Source organism: Mycteria americana, chromosome 2, assembly GCF_035582795.1.
Source record: "Mycteria americana isolate JAX WOST 10 ecotype Jacksonville Zoo and Gardens chromosome 2, USCA_MyAme_1.0, whole genome shotgun sequence".
In the NCBI taxonomy this organism is placed as follows: Eukaryota; Metazoa; Chordata; class Aves; order Ciconiiformes; family Ciconiidae; genus Mycteria; species Mycteria americana.
This window is the reverse complement of record NC_134366.1, coordinates 121,877,017-121,902,188: the sequence shown is the minus strand read 5'-3', so window position 1 is coordinate 121,902,188 and position 25,172 is coordinate 121,877,017. Positions and strand designations below refer to the sequence as shown.

Below are 25,172 nucleotides of genomic sequence, written 5' to 3'. Positions count from 1 at the left end.
TCCTCTACCTTATCCTCTGGTCACAAACAGAAGTCTGCCAGAAGAACACCGCTCAAGAACTACTAGAAAGTTGGTGTCACTTTTCAGCTGAAACTCTCTGAATGTATCTCTGAATAGTCGCTGTTGAAAAGTAAATATGCATTCACAAACTTAATTTAGTTGCATACGAAAAGTCAATATGCCTGCCTTTTCCTCTCAGGATTAAATTGTAAGAAACAAATGAATTGTTCTGGATATAGAACACATAGAGACAGGATTCAGTAAAGGTCTTATTGTGCCTGGACCTAAAATCTAATCCACAATGTATTTTTCCCCTTAAGTAATTATTTTTCTTCATTACAGAAGTCCCTTAAACATTTCCCTACCTTTTAAATATATAAGATGTCTGTAACTTAAAAGATTCTCTGCTCTAAAATGTTCTACAGCCACATATATTCATTTTTATTGGGAGCTTAATTAAACAACTTCATTACAGCTAGATATGTACTTAAGTGTTTCCTTATGTTAACTTGTTAAATCAGCACTTCAACCTTTTCCAATTATTTAGGATACCACTACTGTCTGGGTAGGTTGAACTATTCCTATGGTATTACTCAAATCTAAGCAAAGACAACTTTTTCCTAGTTCCTTTTTGATTCTGTGATGCAAAGAAACTAATTTGCTTCAAGCTAAAGCCTGATTTATTCCTGCTATTTGTCACACTGCAGTTTATGTATGTGCAAGTTTCAGTTTTTATCAGTGCATTCCATTTCTCACATTCTTTACTCGTTTTTCAACGATCATTTTGAAGTTTTACAAGGTGGTCCAGCTATCCCACAGGGAATAGGAAGGTAGCTCTGACTTACCTGAGGCGTTGTCATCCAGAAGTGCAATAAACGATGTGCTAATAAAAGGTCAAATGATGCACTGAAATGTTTATGCACACCTACTTTAGTCACTCTATCAATGCATTTGAACAAATATTCTGGAATAGACTTAAGAAAAATTAAGTGTCCTCTTTTCTTTCTTTGTCTGTAGACCACTGAAGTGCCACCTATACCTGCGTCTTAAATTAAAGCATTACAGGTACTTTGCCTGTAAATGTATATTCACTAAAGCATATGGGATTCTTTTAAATTTATCATCAGTTCTGAACTCCGTATTTTTCTGTTTGTTTTTGTTGTTGTTGTTGTTGTTGTTGTTGGGTTTTTTCCTTCTTGGCCTATAACACTATTTATATCAGAAACTGTTACCTGTTTTCATCAAACAACTCTCCAAATAAACAAAACTAAGAATAGAAACCATGTCCCTGGTAATCTGTGTTCAGAAGTCTCAGTTAGTGGACTGGGAATAGTAATGTGTTTTCATGATAATATGTATCTTGCAGCCAGCTGATGAACTCAGCAAAAATATGCACCACACCAGATATATTTGCCACAGGTATTTTATTTCTATTTATAGTTATGAAGAGAAAGAGAGAAATAAATAATTTTTTACAGGCTAACAAGTTTTTAGTAACATTTACATTCTAACACTATGTTTTGGAAATTATAGGAGATATAAAGGATCATCATTGTTTTTGTTTTTCTGGCATAGGACATTGAAATTACCTATATTTGAGTCTGTATGAAGCTAAAAAAGCAAATTAACACTCAAACAATTGCTGCTTAGTACTATCATTTAATCTTCATAGTGAATTTTTAATCTTGCTGCTGCATTAATTGTTATAAATCCTCCAGCTGAATGGAAATTTGCTATATAGCAGGAGTGTGTTTTTCATGGAATGTAATACTAAAAAGCAAAAACAGTTATAATAATATTTCTGTTTTTCCACTAAGATTCATCAATAGGCATAATACTTCATTAGAGATCCAGTGCCTAGTACCTGCTCTGCATGGGTTCTCAACACTCATAATTCTGTATTTATGTTTGCCTCTATGGTATAGAAGCTACTCCTAAATTTTATGAGATAAAAGTAAAATTTCATCATAGTTTAACAGCTATCAAATTCATGACCATTTGTGGTGGTTTTTTGACTTGTATGCCAAGCAGATTCTATAAGCCCATCACACCCACTTGCTTTCGTGCTCTAGAATTTGTTTCTTCAGCATTGTCACATGCCCACATGTGGCATGAATAGGAATTTATCAGCTACAAGTAAAAAAAAAAAAAAAAATCTTACTTTAAATAGAAATTGCTTGGAATTTGGAGGTGCTTGCTTCAGCAATTGTCAATTCCATCACCAAAGTCAAATATATTAGTGTAAAATGTGCTAAATATTGTTTCAGTCCCTAAATGCCGATTTGATAAAAACAACACGAAAGAAGCAACTGTGATGTTACTTTTCAAGGAGCTGAGGCCTCTCACTTGGTGTAGATTTAATTTAAGATCTTGAGTTTTCACTACTTTGGGGGTCCAGGCTGTGCAGTTTTCTATAATTGACCTGAGGAACAATTATCTAGAACTAAAGACTGTAAAATACTTGAAAAAAAGGAACAAACCCAAGCTAATCTCAAAATTATTAAATCCCCAGCTGGGAGGGATAACGACTCTCATCCAGTTTGTCCTGGTTTTGGCTGGGATAGAGTTAATTTTCTTTCTAGTAGCTGATACAGTGTTGTGTTTTGCATTTAGTATGAGAATAACATTGGTAACACACTGATGTTTTAGTTGTTGCTAAGCAGTGCTTACACTGGTCAAGGACTTTTCAGCTTCCCATGCTCTGCCAGGCGCACAAGAAGCTGGGAGGGGGCACAGCCAGGACAGCTGACCCCAACTGCCCAGAGGGACATTCCATGCCATATGACGTCATGTCCAGTATAGAAACTGGGGGGAGTTGGCCAGGGGGCAGTGGTTGCTGCTTGGGGACTGGCTGGGTGTCATTTGGTGAGTAGTTGCATCACTCGTTTTTTTCCCCTGGGTTTTGTTCCTCTCTCTCTCTCTCATTCTTTTCCTTTTCATTACAATTTATTATTATTATTATTATTAATAATAATAATAATAATAATAATTTCAATTATTAAACTGTTCTTATCTCAACCCACAAGTTTTCTTACTTTTGGTCTTCAGATTCCCTTCCCCATCCCACTGGGGCGGAGGGTGAGCAAGTGGCTGTGTGGTGCTTGGTTGCTAACTGGGGTTAAACCATGACACAGTTCCTGGGGGATACTTGAATAACTAGACCTTTGTCATACCAATAGTTATGAAGGAGAAATGCAAGCTATATACCCCCTGAAATGGTTGGATTTTGAGAATATCCATATTTGGTATGGTGGGTTTTTTTCCTTTTTTCCTTACAGGATAGCTGCTGAATAGCCTGAGAGACATCCATGCTGGGAGACACCCTTACACCTTTATCCCAACCACCGTCTACCTCCCAAGGTGCTCTAAAGGTGCTTTTTGCCACATTCTTCAGGGATTCCCTCTGGAAGCACAACTTTTGTATGACTGAAACGCCGTTTTTGTGGAACTGGTCTCTATTATCCTGACTAGGAGGAAGCAGATGAATTCCTGCTTATAAAAAATTGAACAATATCAGCAGACCTGTACCGTATTCCAGCCCCATTTACTCTAAAAGGTCATTTTGTCTCCAGATAACTGAAAAATAAAGAAGCAGTAAGTAGTTCGTCTTGTTTCTGGCCTTGCAAATCTCTCAAGAGGATACCAATATAATTTATTTACGATACCTTTTTGGTAGCCTAAATAAACCTATTAAAAGAGAAAAATGTAAAGTATGGCACAGAGATTCAGCAGGAGGTTTTTTTCAGGACTTTGATAGAAGATGTAAGACACAAAGACTGACTCACAACAGACTCTCCTTCCCACAGCAAAATGTCCTGGGACATTTTGATGGTGAGGGTGGGAGGGATCTGCAGGAGCCTCTAGCACTTCCCCTGCCAGACCCCACCTCTTGCCTTCTCCACCCAGGATGTGCTGCTGAGCCCAGGCCAAGCCGCTATGACTGGTGGCTCTTCCTCCCTCTGATGGATGCGGGGCAGACAAGGAGAAGACTCCCTGGGGCACGTTTTCCTTGCAGACCTGGAAGGCCTTCGCCCAGCCATTAAACAAGATACTTCTGAGCACCAAGGACAGTCTCCCAACTGAGGGTTTCAAGAGCCTGTGCTGTGATCGTTCACATGTAGTTGTGTCCCTGGAGCAAAGGAGAAACATATCTGACGGGGACTGTGAAATTTCTTTCCACAGTTGGCACCCACCAGAGACTCGGCTGCAGAACAGCCTGATGGCTGAGGACATGCTGATGCTTTGCTCTTGCAATGTCCCTTCCCTCCAAAAGTATAGAAAACCCTAAACGTTAAGTAGCTATCAAAATAATTTTGAAGCCTTTTGTCCCTCTCTCTTGCCATTCTCATGGTGTCCCATCCTATGTGTGTGTTATACTGATAGGTTATGAATGTATGTAACTTCAGCATATATCAAGGACAAAAGTTTTATATACAAGGCCACTGAGTTTCATCTCCATATTTGACATACTGGATAACAGCATTTTCTTTCATGTATTCAGGGAATTATGTACCAGCTTTTTTTTAAAAAAAAAAAAACAAACCACTTACAAGCATGATCTTTATTTTTTTTCACAGGTGTCTTTGCATCAATCTAGTTAAACTATTAGTGCCCTGACAGACCCTTCTGGCACTACTTGAGGTCTTTTGAAAAACAAGAATCAAGCACTTCTGAGTGATTTCCAGGAAGTACAACTAAGCCCAAAGTAGCTGTAGGAATTGCCTGAGGTCAGGTGGAGAAGCAAAGTCTTGTTGGGAGCTTGCAACAATGTGAAGTAGCTGTTTTGAAAGGGCAATGAAAACGGCATGGGTGTGCAAAAGGACTACCTCGTTTGATACTGTGTGCAGAAACCCTGATTCCACCTGTTATTCAAAGCAAGCATAACATGAAGTACATACAGGGCTGTTTGTTGAATCAAGACCCTGCACTATTAGATTAAAAAGTACATTTTTCCTTCCAAATAACTCTTCTTTGATTCCTATTTGTAAGCCCAGCTCACAGAAAGAAAATCTTCCTCTATTTATATCCTGGAGGCTGACACACTTTCATATAATTTTTATTTAACTGTTTCTGAATGGGAGCAGGCCAGAGTATTGTGCAAAGACATTTCCATCTCCCAGTTCGCTGTCTCATATGACTGAAGCAATCAGTTCAGCACAGCATGATGGAGAAAGGGCAGATTGAACAGATGATTCAGAGGTGAGATGAGGACAAATGTATGTTTGAATTGGGGGGGTGCTTGAGTTAACTTCTATGAAGTTTTCATGAATAATAAACTTTTTTATTGTTTTCAAACTCAGCCTGTTTTCCTGAGCATGAATGAATCACTGGCAAATTTGTTTGCAGCTACTTTAATAGCAATGACAATTCATTATATTAATTCCGCTCGATTACTAGCTTTTCTCAAAGACGTCAGATAGTTTAGTTGAACGCATGCTATATATCTATTGATTTGGTTGATTAAAAATATTTAGTATATCCTGTACCAAAACAGTATGGAAAACACAGCTTTGAGCAGAGATTTTAGTAGTAAACAGCTCAGTATAATTAGTTAAGACGGGTTTTAATCTGCTTGGTCTTGAAATATTCATGGTCATACCTAAGAATAAATGTCAGTACTGTGACAGAATCCTATGATATCTAGGACATTACCTGTGAATTGTTTGTGCAAGTATTTACTTGCACATACTTAAGTAACATTTCTGCCTGTAGTAAGCAGCTTTGTGTGTGGTGCTACCCTGCCCTTTCCTGTATCAAAAATCCTCTTGATGGAGGTTACGATTATAGGTGTTCACTGGATCTCATCACTGACTTTTGGAAAACCAAGGGTAATGCTGATTTGTGAGTAGTGATTTGACATTTGAGCCCTGTAAAGAATTTGTTTGATTTTCAACATCTTACACTTGCAAGGAAACTTAGTACAACCCAAAGCTCTTTCTTGCCTTAAAGGCAAAGTCTATTACACAGGCCTCATATCCTTTAACCAAACAGAGTAAGGTCAGAAGTTTCATGAAAAGAAAAATGAAAAAGGCTGCATAGGTGTCAGAAATTTATTAATTACGGATGATGCCTTTTGTTGAATTTTATATGCAATATTCAGTTGCATATTTGCATCCAGATGTAAACAGTGCACTCAGTAGGCAGTGAGGTTTCACATGGAGAGAATGGAGGTCTGCAGTGGGCTGCTTAGAAATAGTGGGCCAGTTCCCAGCTGGAATGAGCTGGAGTAGCTCCTAGCAAGCTTTACATCTATTGCATGTGTCCTAGCAATTATATACCTTCAAGTTTTTGCACGGGTCATTGTCAGGGAAAGGGCATGAAGGTAAATGGACCTTTGGTCTGATTCAGTGCAGCTGTTTTTATATGAATGGTAAATTTTACTATTTTTCATTAGTATTAATATTGTTATTACTGGTTATTGTCGTTATTGATGATAATAATAATAATAATAATAATAATAATAATAATAATAATGATGATGATGATGACGATGATGATGCAAAAGCCTAGGTAGACAAGGCCTAGGCACACGTTCTGCCCTGGAGGTAAGCTTCTGCCAGGGAATGAGGTATCACTTCGCCACTGGGACTGGGCTTAGTGAGGATGGCACAGCTTTCCCCTGCACACAGACGTCATGGGAGCAGCATCCTCACCCTTTGGAGTACCAGTAGTTGGTGAGACCCCTCTGGTACCTTGTTGCTGCTGCTGGAAATGATTTCATGCTGTTCTGGTGGGCTCTACCTGAACCTGCTGCAGGTGCAGCACACACCAGCTGCAGTGGCCCATGAAGCAAGGTTCACACCTTTCCCAGCCCAGGCATTCGCAGGTATGGTCCTCATCTGGAGGCTCCGTGTGAGTAATGCAAAACGCTGGATCACATCTCACTCACCTTCCTTCTGGCCATCAGCTGGTGAAACAGGCATCAGAATGGGGTCCAGTGTTTCTAAAGGGAGTCTGTTCATTTAGTACGTCAGCTAACTGTGAGCCTGTGTTTACGAACATGTTCAGAGTAGCAACAGGGAAGCAAGTTATCACCATCTCGACCTTAGTAAATATAGATCAGAGTCTGATGTTCTCACTCTGATAAGATATACCTTTATCCACCAGTGTTTTTGTTTGAATTCAGAAGGGTTTCTTTTAGATATAGTAGAAATGATATACAGTGTTACTCCACAGAAGTAAGGGTATCAGAATCTGACCCAGGGTTTGCTAATGATCTGTTGATAATGAAACAGAAAAACACCTCTTTCAGATCTACACTGAATCGTCTTTTTTGAGTAAGACCAGTCTGCCACATATCTGTGTAATGCTCAGGTTTCATGGGAGAGACATATTTTGTTAAAAGTTTCTACTGCATATCAGAGGAGATTTGTGCTTGTTAATTAGCATCTTGAGAAGACTATTTCAAGAAGATGTGTAGGAGTGGTCTGGTTAATTAGGGACTATCAGAAACATTATATCAACATAGTTTGGATGTAGATTAATTTTTTGATGTCTATTATTTCATCCAGACACAGCATTTACTGCAATACTTGACCTAGTTCTCAGCTTCAGAAGCTGAGGCTACAGGGCCTCTTCATATCTCAGCCAATTTACTGATGAGTTGGATGTTAGGCAGTTATCAAAAGCATCAACATTAAAAATAGAAAAATAAATAAAAGTATTAAGGGAATGTTATGTTCAAGCAGACTGGTCAGCAGCATTACATTTCCATCATGAATATGCAAATTAATTAATACAAAGAAAAGTGGATCACTAATACTGACCACAGATTTTATTTTTTTTTTACAGTTTTAATTCCATAATTAAATTCATTATGTTATTTCATTGGCTACAGTTATTCCTTTTGCTGGCAGTGAAGAACATGTCAGCACCTCTTAAATTTTAGAGTTTAATAGCACCCTGGCACAAATCTATTTTTCCTCTCTTCCTCCTGAAAAGAGGATTGTTTGTATAGTAGGGGATTCTAGCAGATACAAAGGTATCATAAATGAGATAGATAGTATATTTCTCATGTTAGACCTACCAAGATCCATATCATAGTGATCTAGTTCTTATGTTAGTGTCTCAACTGGTGGTCTCAGAGATATATCATCCTGTGTTTTCATGGAAACTTTTAGCGCTATGAAAGAGTTTGCCCTTTTTATTTAACCGTCTTTTTATTGTTGTCCTTCATTGCTTCCTACAGTACAAAATACTTAGGACAAACTTCACTTCCTGATCCCCTTGGCCACTCATAGAGTCTCATATCCTGTTTCTAGGCAATCATTTAAACAAAAGCAGGGAAATATAGGCTATTCACCAATATAACTTCTTGTTGTTTTTTATAAGTAAGAAAAGGAATTCAATAGTAGAGTTGATTAGATACCTGAGCAGGAAACTCTAGCCCAGTAGAAGCAAGTAGATGCTAGAGTAAAAAGGCATTTTACTATCTGCCTTTTTACTCTAGCATCAGCACTGTTATAATAACTTCCCTGCTCATGTATCCTGCTCCCATAATAGCCCCCTGCCTCTAATGTTCCCTATTTCTGCCCCCAGTGTTGTGTTGGTTCTTCGCAGGTACAGCTTAATTCATTGTCAGGGACTGGTACTTTTGAAGAAGGATGCATTATGTGAGATGCAGTTTATATGTGTTATTTTAAAAGCATGTTATTTTAAAACATTCCCCTTGTTAGTGAATATCAGGAAGTGATCCTTAAACCTATGTGCAGTCCCACTCAAGAATGTGGGGGAATAGAGAGATCAGGAGGCAACTTCAGATGGAGCAGCCAGGGAGAGAGGAGACAAGGGTGGAAGGAAAAGAAGTTATATAAGAAAGGAGGTGGAGGCTAATTTTTGGCTTCCCCATTCTAACATCCCCAAGGCAAAGGGTTTACCCTGTCTGTGACATACTGTATGCAGCATTTTAAAATTCTGTGTTTCTCTAAAATTAAAACTTTTGTGAACACCAAAACTGAAAAAAAAACCCCAAAACAAAAACAAAAAAACAAGTGCCCCACTGTCCAGGTTCTCAGATTCTTGACACTGGTGCTCACAGTTTCTTATAAGAAGCTTATTCTCAAATGTGGTGTTGATACAGGAAAATCTTTACAAAAAAACACAACCCTAAATCTTTAATTTATATGTCAAATCAGACGATACTGTTCAGATTTTTTTTCTTTTCCTTATGTATTGTTTAGATTAATATTGTTATCGTATAAAGTATTTTCTAACTAGTACAGTTCTTAATTTGACAAAGTATCATCACATCTGAGGGTGTTTAAGGAATCCTGCTTCCATCCTTTGGTCAGCGTTAGAAGCACTGCAAACTGATCAGAAGAGGTTTCTTTTCATTCCAGCTCAATGCTGCACAATGTTTTTTCATGAACACATTTTTTTCCGAGCATCAAGTTCAGACTGTCAATGAAATAGTTTCATTCCCAGTAAGAAGTCAAGCACTTAGCAGCCTGTTGACTTTGAAAAATTCTGAGAATTAATCAAATGGATTATTGGATGGACTTGAATCAAGAACAAACTGTTTTTGACTCAAAGTCCAATCATTTCTGTTCACACCAGTTAGTTGTTTCTAAATTAAGGATATGCTCCAGTGAGTTTATAGAAGCCTATGAAAGATCTGTTAAATACACAGGTATCTGTGGAATAGTGTATTAACCCAGGCTATAAGCACAACATTAGAACAAAAAATTAGAAAAGTTTTAATAACATCAAGACATGATTGCAAGATGGATTCTAAAAAAGCTTGGAAATGTGAAATACAGCATTGACAAGCTAAATATGAAAATTGTGACTAAAAGAAAATAATCATGAGAATATGTATAACAGGCTACTAGAACGTTAGTTACACAGGACAGGAAAAAATACTCAGGTGCCCATCTCTATTCCTAGCTAAATATACTTTGGAATCTCTTATGTGGATTTCTATAAACATAAATTTTGTAGGAAAAAAAGCCAAATAATGTAGTGGAATTGTTTTTTTCTTAATCTTAAATGCTTCAGTAGTCAAAATACACAGAATATGGAAATTAGGCTAAGGAAATAACAAAGAGATACAAAGGGACAAACTCCCAGAGTGAATATGTGCTAGAGAAATATTTATTTTAAAATAGGTCACCTTTGCATCACTTCATTGATAAATGTTGCCATTATTAAGTGTTATGATAGTGCCTAAGAATATAAACTCAGAACTGAAGTACATGAGCAGCTTTTCAGAAACGTAATAAAAAACCTGTCCCTTCCTCAAGGTACTTACTATCCATCTCCCAGATAGCATGAAAGCTAAACAGACAAGTAGGATGGGAATAAAAGAAGAGAATGAGGTCATGATATCAAGAGAGTTCAGCAAAAAAGGGGTGTTCCAATGTTTCAAGAATTGAAGTTTCAACTTCAATTCCTCATTTCAAGTATAGCTCTGCTCATGTTTGGTGGGTAATACCCAGAAGGAACACAATCTCTGTTTTCTTCTGCCACATCTTCATTCTATAATCCTTTACATTTACAAAGGATTGTAAATTTACAAGGTACAAAGCTATTAAATTTCCCTTCTAATCAGCATAGCAACTCTTTCAAAAAATTTGAATCTCATATCAACCTAGAAATATGTGTTGATAGAAACAAGCTTTTTGGGAGAGGTTCCTGTTCCACAGCTGGAAAGCATGGCACCATATAGTGTGTCCAGCTCTTGATCCACATAGTGTGAGCACAGAATTTTATTGGAGAGCTTCCAAACTAGCAAGGCACTGGACAATATATTGTATTATTAGGTATTAACATATGTAGTAATACATGTAGTAATGTATGTATCATTATAGTATATAATATAAATAGATCACAAGAAAGAACATTCCAGATAAATATGGTCCTTTGCAAGTACCCTCAGGGTGACACAAGCAGTTTGAAAAGAGCTCTGACACAATGGTCCACTACAGAATATGAAGAAAAAATATAAAAGGTGTGCAGCATTGCTATAGATTATTTTATAAATAGTTAGTTTGCGTATTGGTAATTGCTAGGTTATCCCATTGAAACAATATCTGTAATCGTATTCTAGACCTACACACAATTAGGACAAGTAGACTGCTTGACCTATAACCCATCCGATATAGAAAAAGAGGCACCTAACATTATACTCTAAATATCCTTACTGAAAGTTGTTGACATGCAGGTTTTTTTCAAGACCTTTTTTTTCCCCCTTAACAATGATGAATTGGAAAGCATTTTGATGGGAGAACATATTTCTCCTGCTGAATTTTCAGCTCTTCTTCTGAGTATCGGTAAACTACTTACTGATTACTATCTGAAAGTAATTATCTGTTGTACGCTTGCATGCTTGGAATTAGTCAAGGGACACCTAGGACAAGAAATGGGAATGCCTTCTGGTTGTCTATGCCTCTAAATCGAAACAGGTAAAAGTGTGGTTTATATTGTCCCCATTTAATAAATGTCACATGGTAACTAAAGATCTAATCTTTGAAATCATTAACATAAATCTCTGTCATGATGACACATAGGTAAGAGGTATTTTAGCTGATATGCTTGTGCCTAATACACAATGGAAGATAACAATCTGTTTGCTGCCACTTCTCTTTGAACTGAACATGGTCCTATTTGCACATCCCTGAAGAATTCAATGCAACAGACTGCGCTTCATACCACATATGCTTCCCTTGGCCTAATCTGAAGTGATGAATTTTTCCTTCTCCCGGTAACTGTGAGACAAGTCGCATGTTTTGTCCAGACACGTAAGATTTTACATCTTTAAAAATCATTACTCAGTCCAAAATTAACTGAAAGCTAATAAAAAAGTGTCACCATCCAGCTTCTTAACAGATCCTTATTACAACCAGGAGAAGATGCTTCTTCATGTCCTAGAACAGCTCTCCACTGCTGCTACTTTAAACTATCCAACACGGCCTCTTGGAGTAGTCTATCTCAATAGCCCACTGACTGGGCATGGCTAAGAAACTCACTTTAAAAACAGAGTAGATTAGTTCCTTTGTCAAAGGAGCATGAAGGCAGTGATTGAACCACTAAAGGAACAAGCGCACAACATGGTTTAGGTCTGGAGAGGGGAGGAGGATGTCCCTTGATTCCAGACACTTCTCACCCCCTTCATCAGGACATGTATGAGTCTGAGCGGGTAAATGATAATCATAGTCTCTATTTCCTCTGGCCATTAACTGGTGAGGGAGAGGTATGACGGAGCTCATGGGCTCCAGAAGTTCTTCTGAGGTAGGTGGTGGGTAAACCCTAGCATGGCTCATTAGAGAAATGACCTTGTAACATCTGAAGTATTTAAACCTTCACTATGCTTCCTCATCTGTCCCCTCATTCTTCCCCGCAGCAAGGAGAGTTGGATTCATCACCAGGATGCTTCATACTCTGACTGTCAGGGGGTTCATTGTATGGTACAAGTTCACTTAGATACCTAAGTGGGAAAATAAAATATTTCAGGGAGATTTCTCTTCGCAACATGAACACTAACAAAGTCATCACCCACCTCTTTGGATGGATTTCTGTAATCTTGTTCTTGTTTTCCTGCATGTTGCCATCTATCATTCTGTACTACAGACATGCCTTCAGAATACAGGCTACATTAATAATATTCTATTCTGAAGTGACTGAGCATGGAAAACTAAAACTAGAAGAAAAATAAATACCTCAGAATATAACTGAAGTCTTCTCTGAAACACTGTGGACCAAAGGTTGTTTTGATTTAGGAATACAGGACAAACATGCTGGCATCTACTGAAACTTTGGGGTGCACAGAAAAAATGACAATTGTATGGTATCCAGACTACCCTGAATACCTGTAATACCTTGGCTAGTAGATGATTCTATCCACTTCACATTTGTGAAGTATTAAAAACAGTATTTGGAGAACTATAAAAGTAAAACTCTCCTTGGATTTTTTTGACAGGTGCCAAAGGATGTTTGGTGTAATCTTTATAACTTCTGATCCAGTGAGAGAAGAATATTTCATTAGGATGCATCTTGAGTACCAAAGAATAGAGGGTCTGGACCTATCTAGAGTACACTTGAATCCTGACAATGAAATCTTGTTGAAACAGTTTTATGAACAGGTGTCACACCTTTGATCTCCATCCAAAGAAAGATATTTTTCAGATGGTTCTGAGTAAAAGCCTGAGAGTTAAAATGGAAGCTGATTTACAATGTTTTCTGCATCAGTTATTGCAGACATGCCCACTATTATAATAATAACACTGTTTCATAGTTCACTATATATATTGGGTGGTATAGGTGTTAGACATGTAGGTTCCAAAAAGAGAAATACACTTTTTATATTCAAAAAAGGCTGCATGCACTTCTAAATTTAAGCATTTTTTCAAAGCTTTAATTACCATATCAAGCCAATCAGTAAGAGGGGAGGATGGCAGGTGTAAAGAATTAGATAACTGAAAGAAAAAGAATCAGAGTTATTAAGAAGAAGAATTCTCTAATGAATGTACTTGCTATTCTGCAGGAAGAGAGCATCTGGATACTTGCAGAAATAAAACATATGGTAATGTATTCGTAAGATAGTGAGATACATATTCTTTTAAATATGCTGAAAAATATGGCAGCTAATGTACACTTTTTTATAAACGTCTATAAATATTTATCAATGAAATATATTGAAACATATACTTGTCAAGTATATGTTTTCTCTTTGAAAAGAGAATTCATAATGTGCAATGCTTAGTAATCTTACTAGATGACTCAGAGGAACAAGTTTTCTGAGCAGAATGATAAGTGTATGACTTCTGTTGACTTCAACAAGAGATGGATTTTAATTTCAAAAGTACAGAAGTAATGCTGCATTGTTTCTGTAACTCACATTGAAAACCATCATCAGTTAGTCACCCTTATGCTGGTACTCTTGATTACATCCGGAACTGCGGTAACTATCCAGACAGACAGGCTCTTTTCAAATATCCGGGCAGAGAGGAAAATTTCTTCCTTAGGTAGCCAAGATGATGGTCCTCCCAGTCAGTTCTGACTGATAGGTCCCTTTTCTGCTGGGAAGCAGCCAGTTTATCTTCATCCCTACCCAACAATAGAGAAGAGAGCGGCAAGGTGAAAGGAGGTTGGAGAGGTGATTATTTACCAATTTGCCACTAGAGTGGGGAAGTGTTTGTCTGTGGGATACTGACTGTCAGTGTGATTTGTAGATGAAGCTAAAGTTGAGTCTATCCTTGATCTCTGTAGAAACTGTTTAGAAATAAATGGCTCCTCCTTTTCACTCAAAACAAGGTAAGTAAATGTGTTCCTCTGTGGTTTCCTAAGGCTGAATGTAAGAAAAAGATTGCCAGATTGTCTTGTACCGCATCAAAACAATAACCTTAAAGGAATACTGAGATAATTGCCCCCTTAGTTACTCTTTCTGTCTGGATAGGAGAGATTCAAATCAGAAACACATCGGGCTTTATTAAAATCTTCTTATTCTTGTGACCCAGTTTGAATTTCTGAAATGGAGGTGTCTGTATCTGAGGTGTTCATCTCAACTTACTCAGTAAGTAATGGGAAAATGGGGGCTGTTAGCTCTTGATCTGTCCCCTTCTAAGACACCTAGACATCCAACAGTAGCCACATGTGCTACTCTTCATTCACTGGGTTCTGTCACTTTTCATGTGTAAGATTGGTTATAGCAATGATCAGGAAGTAAATCAATAAAACTGTGCTACACCTATAAGTTAGTGAAACATCTTGGACCAGGAGGAGCCAGAGGAAAATCCACTAGGAAATATGTATTTCTATTTTTTAAGCTATAGAAAAAAGAGAACAAGTTGAAATTAATCCAAGGATTAAAAGTGCTTTTGTGAAAAGTAGTTCATCCACTGTGTGTACCAGGGTATATTCAGTTAAACACATCATCCACCACGGTAGTTGGTGCAGACAGCTTCAAGAAGTCACCTAGAAGGTTTTTGTTAATTACCTCCTTCACTCTGCTTCAGTGTGGGGGGAGAGATATGCACATGCAAATCATGACTGACTTGCTTTCTATTGCTAGACATGAAAGACAATTTTCTGCATCTGAGTGCTTTTAGGTGATAGACTCCACATAACAATGGAAGCCACCAGGAAATATCCCTAACAAGAAGGAGGAGAAAGGAAACTTCTTAGTCATCAGGCTTTCCCCTTTCCCCCACTCTCCTTTTATTTTTATTTAGCTTTTACAAAACTTTTAGTGTTTTTACTGGTTTTGGCTGGGATAGAGTTAATTTTCTTCATAGTAGCTCATGTACAGTGCTATGTTTTGGATTTGTGACCAAAACAGCGTTGATGTTTTAGCAGTTGCTGAGCAGTGTTTACATAGCATCAAGGCCTTCTCCGTTTCTCACCCTCCCCTACCAGTGAGTCGGCTGGGGGGGCACAAGAAGCTGGGAGGGGACACAGCTGGGACAGCTGACCCCAACTGCCCAAAGGGACATTCCATGCCATATGATGTCATGCTCAGCATATAAAGCTGGGGAAAGGGGAAGGAAGGGGGGGGAAGGAAGGGGGGGACACATTTGGAGTGATGGCGTTTGTCTTCCCAAGTCACTCTTATGCATAATGGAGCCCTGCTTTCCTGGAGATGGCTGAACATCTGCCCACCAACGGGCAGTAGTGAATGAATTCCTTGTTTTGCTTTGCTTGTGAGTGCAGCTTTTGCTTTCCCTATTAAACTGTCTTTATCTCAACCCACAAGTTTTCTCATTTTTACCCTTCCTATTTTCTCCCCCATCCCACTGTAGGAGAGTAAGCGAGCGGCTGTGTGGGGCTTAGCTGCCTGCCAGGGTTAACCCACAACAGTGTTATAGGAATCAGACCATTTTGGACCGTGGTTTGACTCTGTACAGAATTCCTAAAAAATTTTTTTTTTATTTAATGAAAATAACTCCCTTGGAACCTAGATTGTATTCTGTAATTATACTACTATCCAGAATTTTAAAAATTATGAAAATTGCATACAAAAGTATTGTTTATGTTCAGCAGTTAATTCTGAACTTCATTATCTTGACAGATTTAGTTTTCAAATATAATTGATTAATCACTTGCCAAAGACAGATTCTTAGTTTAAAGCCATTAGAAATCTGAAAAATGTGTCCAAAGCCAATATAGTATAGTAATTGATCTTACTTTTATGTCACTTAAAATACACACTTAAGGAAAAACTTGATTGGGGAAAAGCAATTACTTCCTGGCTAGAACCACATGTCCCCATTAAAAAGTTTCTGAATTAATTATATAACCTTTTAAAAGTAATCATGGAAATGCTGATACATCCCCGGTGAATCAAGTGCACAAAACCTAAGCGAACGGTGATGTGATTCTCTGGGGTGGCCTTTGCTTCCTTACACGTCACAGTTAGCTGGTAGTCACAGCCATCATGTGGGGAGGAGGGTGCCCCATAACATATAGGAGCCCCATCACAGAGCCATAACCCGTGGCACCAGTATCTCTGCGAACACAGAGCAGAGGGACTAGTCCTACCTGGGAAAGCAATTGTATATGAGATGTTAAAAAGCCGTTGGAGGAATGTATCTATTGCTAACTGACTTAAAAGAGGCTCTATTTCCTATTCTGCATCAGGTGCTTTTAGGTGTTAGAGTCCACATGGCAACGGGGGCCAGTAGGAAATATCCCTAACAAGTAGGAGAAAGGAAAAAAGTAGGAGGAAGCATGGCCAAAGGAGTGGATTGTGAAGGTGCTATTTCCAGCCATGTACTAAATGGATAACAGCAAGATCAGATTACATTTGTCACGGCAAGAAAAGTACATTTCCGTAATTGAAAAGTGAGCTGGCAGAGTGTACACAAATTTCTGTTGTGTGGATGGCTAGAAAAGAGTGTATTTGAGGCTAGTTACATTGCAATCACTAGTAGGGAAGTGCAATTTAATTTATTGGAAAGGTACATTACATTTTAAACTAGCTATGCCTCAACCAGCTCACTGAAGTGCAAGTGGCAACCTACCACGGCAGCACAGTGATCAGCATGAGTGGACTACCCAAGATTTACTTGTATTTGCTTTACATGACACATTGCAACTGGACTCAGCTACTGTGAGAGGAAAATTTGGGTCTCCATATTGGGCTAAGGGAGTAAAAATAAAATCAAGATAATATTCTGCCACTGGTACTTTCTGAATCTGTTTCCTTTTCTTTTGCAATGCCAAGAGAGGGGATTCTACTACATCTGTACTTCAAGCCATCTGCTTAGCAAATTAAAGGATTAGTGGAAGAGCTGCTGGTATCGGGCAAGTGGGTATCTTGAAGGAAAACTTTCTCATTTTTTTCCTTTTGAGTACTGTAACACAGTACTCAAATTTTTTTTTTCACAGGTGAAAACTCTCTTTTAGTGTGTTACATACAAACTGAGGGGATAGAGCTGTCTTGCCAGGCCAACGTGCTGAGATGTGCAGAAGGAAGCATCAGAAGACCTTGAGATAGTTTATGCATATAGCTGTTGCATTTTATTGGTTTGCTGTTGATGAGGTACTATTGAAGAATTTGGAAGCATGGCCTTGATAATGAATCATCCACATTTAACCTAATTATAGAAACACATGAAGAAACAAAAGAAGTTCTCTGTTGAACTGCAGAAAGAAGTTTGTACTGTTTAATACAAGGTGAAATGTCTGCAAGTGCGTAACAAAGAAAGTGACTTAAAGACTCAACAGGAGAAAAGTTAAGCTGCATTCCAAAAGGTGGATATCCATAATGAAGTTGTTTTTAATGATTTTCTGAAAATTTTCCAACAAGTTAATAGAATTATTTTCTTCATGATATATGAAAAATTATTTAAGATGACACTTTATTGACAGGTATGTGGCAGTGGATGGGGCAGGGTGATTTAATTTTGCGGTATAATTCAGCTCTTTTACATCATTTTGGTACTACAAACCAAGCCTTAAAAAAAGCTCAATTAAATATCTAATGATTATATCTTCAGGAGGAGAAACTTCGCTGTGAGTGTGTAGCAATGACCTCCAAGGCCTCTTCCCCAAATACTTGTCACTTGGTGAGGAGCCAAAAAGATTGCCTGTTATGTTTGGGCAGTCTCTACTTTCTCATAACACCTACTGTGGGTCTACTGCAACAACCTGAAGCAGCTCCAGGGACCTTAGCCAGAGCCTGAGGGAAAGGAGGGTGGCAGAGTAGGAGAAAGGGAGCCCAAAGGATGCTTGAATTAAAAGCATAAACACAATATACTGTGATGTGTAAACACAAGTGTCACATATTGGATATTTGAATCCTTGCATAAAGGTAGTGGCTCAGCTGTAGCCTTGTCTAATTTCCAGCACTGTCATTCAAGATAATCATGAACCAATTGCAGAGACTCCAAAGGAGAATGACCTAAAATGTTAAGAGTTTCTAAAGGAAAAGGCTCAAAAAGTTTATATACTTTAGAATAAGACTAAGGTAGAACACATAGTAGTCTTCAAATCTATAAATGTCTGCTGCAAAAAGGGAAACAATCTGTTCTCCATTGTCCATGGGGAACAGAATAAGAAGCAATGGGCTTGAGTGAAATAAGATACATTTCTAATTTAAAGGACAGTTAAGCCCTGGAACACATTAAGGCAATTCTGAAATCTTCCATATAGTAAGGGGTTTTAGTACCAGACATTTATCAGATAAAAGATAGTCCCTCTGGATGGATTTCATAACATCTGAAGGTTCTTTCCAGCACTACAATTCACTATTCACTCTTAGAAGATAGTCTTGGATGCTTCTTATGCCATTATCCCTGATTATATATCTTCATGGGGAAATTTAAATTTGTATTTTAAACTCATACATAGCCAGTCAGAATTATATTCATTTTCATGGATATTACTCTGTTTTGCCCAAAAGACAGTTTTTGTGCTGTGAACTGTTAAACTAAATGAGTGAATGAATGATTCCAATAAGAAAGGAGGAGCTTCTGGATTTTTTTTTTTTTCCAGTTTTACAAACAAGGGTTTTATGTTTAAACAAGAGTTGAGTCTGTCTATGACAGAGTCAGAGAGTAAGAATTGGCAAGGCTCCCTCAGTATTTCAGAAATACTCAGATTGCTTAGCTCAATGTAGAAGCCTTCTGGGGTATGCTGTCAAGTCTGGAGGGGACGATTTTAACTTTCTGAAGAAACACTCTTTTAAAGCTAAAATAAATGTCATGGAGAAATCATAACAGTTAGTTTGTGACTTAACAAAGCATATGACAGTTGACTCAGCTGTTGTCAGAAAGAGGCACGAAGGGGGAAATGCTGCTAAAATTTTCCAGAATCATCAGCAACATCTTAAAAAGGATTGAAGTAAACCACATCAAGAAATAAATATTTCCATATTACAAAAGTTTCCTGTGAATAATATGTATATTTTTCCCCAGGAGTGCACAGTGATTATCTGTAAAATGTTGTACTGTGTGATAATGCCAAAGTGGCAGAAAAATATTAAAGAGGGCTCAGGCAAAAGGGTGAGTCGTGTTCATCTTGACTAAAAATTCTGGATCTTTGAAAGTGCCCATTAATATTTAATAGCACAGTAATAAGATTCTCTTTTTCTGCACATTTAAATGAGCAAAGTTTTGGAAGGTTAGCTTTGAACTTGGGAACCTCCTACTTTACAAATAAGTATACTACAGCATGCCTTGGATTCAGTTCAGCGTTAAAGGATGGCCTGTGCATGTGGAAGGACTTCTTTCTATGGCTGCTTTTTCTGCTGCTTTGGACTCTATCGCCTGTCTGTTTGAGGGTGGACTGTATGTAGTTACAGCTGGTCACTGCTCAGATTTACAACTTTGGTAACAACTGGTTACTGAAGAACTTGCAATTTCCTCAATTATTGGTCCCCTGATTTTGGTGGAAGTTCAGTTTCAGTATTCGTTAATAGATCTGATTCAAAGCCTAAGCAAGGAACACATAGAAAAACGTCTTTCCTTTTCTTAATTTCACCGCTGATCTTAGTTTTGTGAAGGCAAAGTAATGCAAATGTCTTTAGGGAAAAGCAGTTAGGAAGACATCCCAAATGTACTAGTCTTTTTTTTTTTTTTTTTAAAGTCTTCTGTACAAGCACCTTAACATAATCTTCTCTCATAGGTGAAAGAAAGAAACTGCCAGTGAAAGCTTATTGTGGTCTAAATGGCTGGAACCAAGACCTACTTAGCAGTAAGAAACAAAGCACTGTCTTCTCATCTAGTATTTATTGCTGGTTTCTTTGTGACCTCATGTCCCAGGAATGGCATCCTGCTAGAGATAAAATTCTTCTAAACATTAGAAGAAAGTGTATTTAGCCCTCTCTACTACTGTATTTTTCAGTGTAGATATATGATGCAGAATTTCTCCTTGAGTAAAGGAATAAATATATCTTAAACTATGTTTATATTTGAGAAACAGCAAAAGAGTGGAACTGAGACTGCAGCTTGTGGCTGTCCAGGGTTTAAGAAAACCCACCTGCACTGAACATTTTTTGGAACTAAATATTTTTGGGTGAATGAAATCTTTTGATCCTCTAAACTGAGAATTTATTAGTGCAAGTGAACATTTTGCTGGCTTATTCTTGAGTGTTTGGGGTTTTTTTGCTTTCCCTGAAGGTGAGTATTTAGACATAAAACAAATGAAATGGAAGCTACAAACCAAGCACAAAATCCTTGTGATGGAAGCAGCAGCAGATCAGTTTTCAGCTACCAGAGTCCTTGAGTTCAGTGAATATCCTGTAGCAGATATGGTGCTAATAAAGTTCACTCGCTAAAGCAGCAGTTAATGAGACTAACTGCACTCCTATCTCAGGGATTTATGGGTATACCTTTTTGACAATAAAGAGATTCTTCAGCAGAACAAAGCTGAGAAATCTGTGCTGAGGCAAATCTGTTTGTCGCACAAAGTAAACCAATCATCTGTAACAGACTCAGGAGGCAAGAAGGTTATGTATGATTTAGTTAAATAGCATCCAGGAAAAAAAATTAAAAACAAAAACAAGACCTGTGGCCTAAAAGACACATTTTACAGTAAGAGTTAAATGAAGAACTGGCTTTGGCTTAATTTCTTGTTCAGATACATCTTGTGACTGAGATAAATAAAATATTACATCGGAACTGATTGTGGGGTGGAGGCAGAAAGGGGACATGGCCTTCTGCAAAGAAAGACATTTTAACCATTTTAACCATATTTTAACCATTTTAACCATTTTCATGATGCTGAAAGCCCAGTGGTTTCCCCAGCTCAGTACCACTCTCTAATGTTAGTATCTGTAGAGGAACTGGCGGAAGGCTGTGGCTTTGCACTAGCCCTTAAACATGAGAGGTGACGGTGCTCTGCTTGGGGAGAAGGGGAGAGGACTAGAGAAGAAAGGAGGCTGAAGACTACTCTTGGTTTCCTCAGACCTCTTCCAGTAGCAGACTTAAAGGAAATGCCCAGCCTAAAATAAAACATATGTGGAGGCAGAAGGAGTTTGGATTGGACATGTAGAGGCTGCCCACATTATCATCCACAACTAGGTCCCGCATTCAGTCAGGAGTGCAGCTCTGGGAATGAATCTCCTCCCCACTGATGGTTTTTGGTTCACATTGCAGAGCAGTCTTGTAGCATACAGTAGATACCTTTTGGATGAAACTAAACTGAACATGCATTGGGAGTACATTTAATAGGATCAGATGAGAGTTGGTTTGAAATAACTCCCAGAAATATTGTAGTTGAACCATCATCCTGTACAGGAAACCAACAAAGTTGGGGGTTTTGGTTGTGGTTGAAGACTTCAGAATAACAGCTTGGTTTTAGGTCTGGTTTGTGGAAAAATTGGCATTTGGGTCAGATTTGATCTAAAACCATGATAAAAATTAATACTTTAGATAATGCACTTTCCTGGCACGCATCATTTAATAGTACACTGTATATATAAAAATATACTATATACATATTCTGAGTTATTATTTTACTATGATTCTCATTCTGATTCTTCAAAATAAATGCTTACACATGAAAACAAACCAAGCCTGCATTTCAGCTAAAAGCATCAGACATTTGAGTAGCAAATTATTTTTCATAACAGAGACTTGAGATTGTAAGGAAACATTAGCAAGTCATCTTGAGGAGTCTAATAGTGATTAGATTTCATAAAAGCAAATATTAGTTATTCTTTGTCTCAACAAAATTTCTGCTTTGTGGTTTGACTTACAAAATTGATATTTGAAACCAACTTTATGTTCATTTTTGTAATGATCCTGTAAATAATCGTGAAGAAATTATCTCTAATACTCTGCTGTTGGGTAGTTAATTGACTATGATGAAATCTACGTATGTTATTAGGATTTGAAACTTTAACACAAAAAAAGCTTAAAAAGATGTGACAGAAGCAAATTATTCTAACAATATACGTTATTCTATTAATGTATCATTACTGTGAGATTAGAAGTAAATGGCATTAAAACTCCAAAATTGTCAAATTAAACTCTAAAGATTTTTATTTTGAATATTTTCCACTCTTACGTAATTATTCTTGTGGTTTCTCTCCCTCAGACAAACCATCATTATCTTCAGCACTCAGACGCAAAGAAAGCACAGAACTAAATTCTGGCCACTACAAATGGGATCCCATCTTTCGTAGTTATGAAGATGTCAGACAGTTTGGCTCATAGAAAACATAACCCTAATGGCAAAGTAGTGTATCATTATGAGGCAAACCACAATAAGCATAGAACATCCTTACAATATCCAGATTAAAAGACTAAATAGCTCAGTCTGGACTTCTCCACTCCTCTGTAAGGGCTCTATCTCCAGAACCTCACAGAGATGGTCCTCTTTGTCCATGTGTCAACCTATTTCCCTAATGACATTGATGCAAGCTGTGTTTTACTGCTTGCATCTCCCCTACCTAATCTAATCATGAAAACAGTTGCATGGCAAAACTTTAGGTTTAGGTTTTCATTCACTGCTCAGATGCACATTATTTGCAATTAGCAGATACCAAATTGGTTTACATGTCCAGCAGAGATATTCCTGGTATACAGAATAACCCTGAGTTATTTGTCTATTTCTTTTGTCTGCATAAGGGCACATCAGGGTAACAACAGCTGTGGCCAAGCTATGTCTTATTTTATAATAGCAACCTTACAAGTGAGTGGGGATCCTTTGAAAGACTGCACCAGCAGAGGTTTTCATGTTTCTCAAAACCTGTCTGTAGGTATGGAGGGACTGGCTCTGGATCCACAAGCTGAGTAAAAGAACAAAGCTAAGCTATAGCACAACAGGGAATAAGTGCTTGCAAAACAGTGTGTTTATCAGAGGACGTACATAATCTGAAGGCCTAGTGTATATGAAGCAAACTATAAAACTCTCATTTGGCAATAAATCATTTTGATACTTTGCATAAGCATGAAGATAGTATACTGGCATTTCTACATGATCAAGGTTAAGATAATAGATTTTTTATTCAAGAGGTACCTGCATGAGGTAGCTTCACGTTCCTGGAGATTTTGACTTGGCTCTTTGTCTGGCTGGGTTTTCTGTTTTTCTGGAAGTTTATCTTGCTGATAGTTACTCAGCTCAGTGACATTTGAAGTGTATTGGAGATTATTTTAAGAAAGTCTGTATATGAAACTATCTTGGAATGAATACAATCCTAGCTTCTCTCTGTAGCTCACTTGCTATACAATGGGACACTCTTCTGGTACTTGTCAGTAATGTAACTTTTCAAAGAGCGAGGACACCATCTTGACCCTTAGCTTGAACATTGATTCATGAATATAAAGCCCATAGGAAAAGGATGGCATTGAGCTTTGCCACCAGTACATCACTGAATGATGGTGCGAACTTTCCATTTTATAACAATGCCCTTGAAAAACTACTGCTGTATGTTTGGCAAAGGTGCCCATTTTGGCTTACTGTTTTGTTAAATATCTTCCTTTTTTCTTAGATACAAAAGAATCTACAGATGAGATTTAATGATGTATGGTAAAAACCTTTCCTCTTCTGTACTTTAAGCAAGACTACGCAAAGGTCACACATTGTATAAGTTTTCTTTAAATCAAAATGCCTGATGTAGACTCTGTGGGTGGAATTTATCTCACTAACTGACTAAAAGTTAAACATCTTGACTTTCTCTGTAGTCAATGGTGAAAGGCGGGCACCTTTAGAAGTGTGACTCATTTTGTCCTAAGTGTCTAGAAAAGTAGGATAAATTGTCCCCTGAAGATCCTCAGCTCTCTCCATTGACTTCAGAGGAAGCCTAGGAGATAGCTTAGTTGATCTAACTTTTAGATGACTAAAGTAAAGTGAAATAGATCTGAGGTCAGGGATATCCAAAGCATTTTAAAGTCAGCAGGAGAAGGCCCGTCATGTGCTTGAACAAATACACAAGTTTTTAATGCTATATTGTCTAAATGAGGAATCTGGTAGCCTGAAAGCCCCCTAGAGACAGCAGCACAATGCAAAGCCACTCCCATGGCCCTGGTTAATGGGACCAGGCCACTCAAGAAAAAAGTTGGTATGACTTATCTCTCTAGTTATTACAGCGAGCAGAAGCATTCAGGATTAACATGGGCACAGCTCAGTCTTCTCTTTCCTGGGTATAGACCAAGCCCTTTTTCTCAGTGTTGAGGCATCTTCCTCAGTTTATTATTACTCACCAAACAAACCTACTTCCTTGGGAGAAGCAAGCTGAGACATGCACTGTAGGGTGCATGCTTTAATCTAGTGGTTAGAATATCCACTTTGAAAATATTCTCCTCCTTTAAGAGTTATCTTAAATGTATTTTCTTTTCTTCTGGATGAGTTTCAAAGTGCTTTATAAGCTTTGCTGCAGTCATACAGTTCTTTCCTATGGAGTCTGAATGTTAATTAGCCCACTGACATGGAGTACACTAAACAGTGTTAGGAACAGAAGACATTTCTGCCTCAATCTTATTGTTAAGGAAAGGGCTGTGAATCCGGATGGTTACCAAACTATAGGCACCACAACCAGAAGGACACAGTTAGAAAGGCAATGGATCCCTTCTCAGAAAATACCATAGAGTTCTCCAGTAGCCGTAGCTATTCCGTTCAGGAGCCAGGTGCCCCAAAAGAAAATTTTCCAATCACAGTTTTTTAACAGCAAGCCCATAGCTGCACAGAACAGATATTTATACCAAGCTATGGAGCATCTGACAGGTTTTATTGTCAAGATTTGCATAAACTTTTTTCACCTTTTAGCCTGCAGCATGTTTGAAAATATTTTC

At 37.9% G+C, this 25,172-nt stretch overlaps 1 long non-coding RNA gene across 1 annotated transcript in view; it reads right to left on the bottom strand.

Moving 5' to 3' along the window:
• The window catches only part of LOC142406751 (uncharacterized), a 39,162-nt gene extending 15,669 nt beyond the window's left edge, over positions 1-23,493 (bottom strand). Inside the window, exon 1 of the long non-coding RNA XR_012774689.1 lies at positions 23,401-23,493. This is a non-coding gene — a long non-coding RNA (uncharacterized LOC142406751). The remainder of the gene's footprint in view (positions 1-23,400) is intronic.
• Between the last annotated feature and the right edge of the window lie 1,679 nt (positions 23,494-25,172).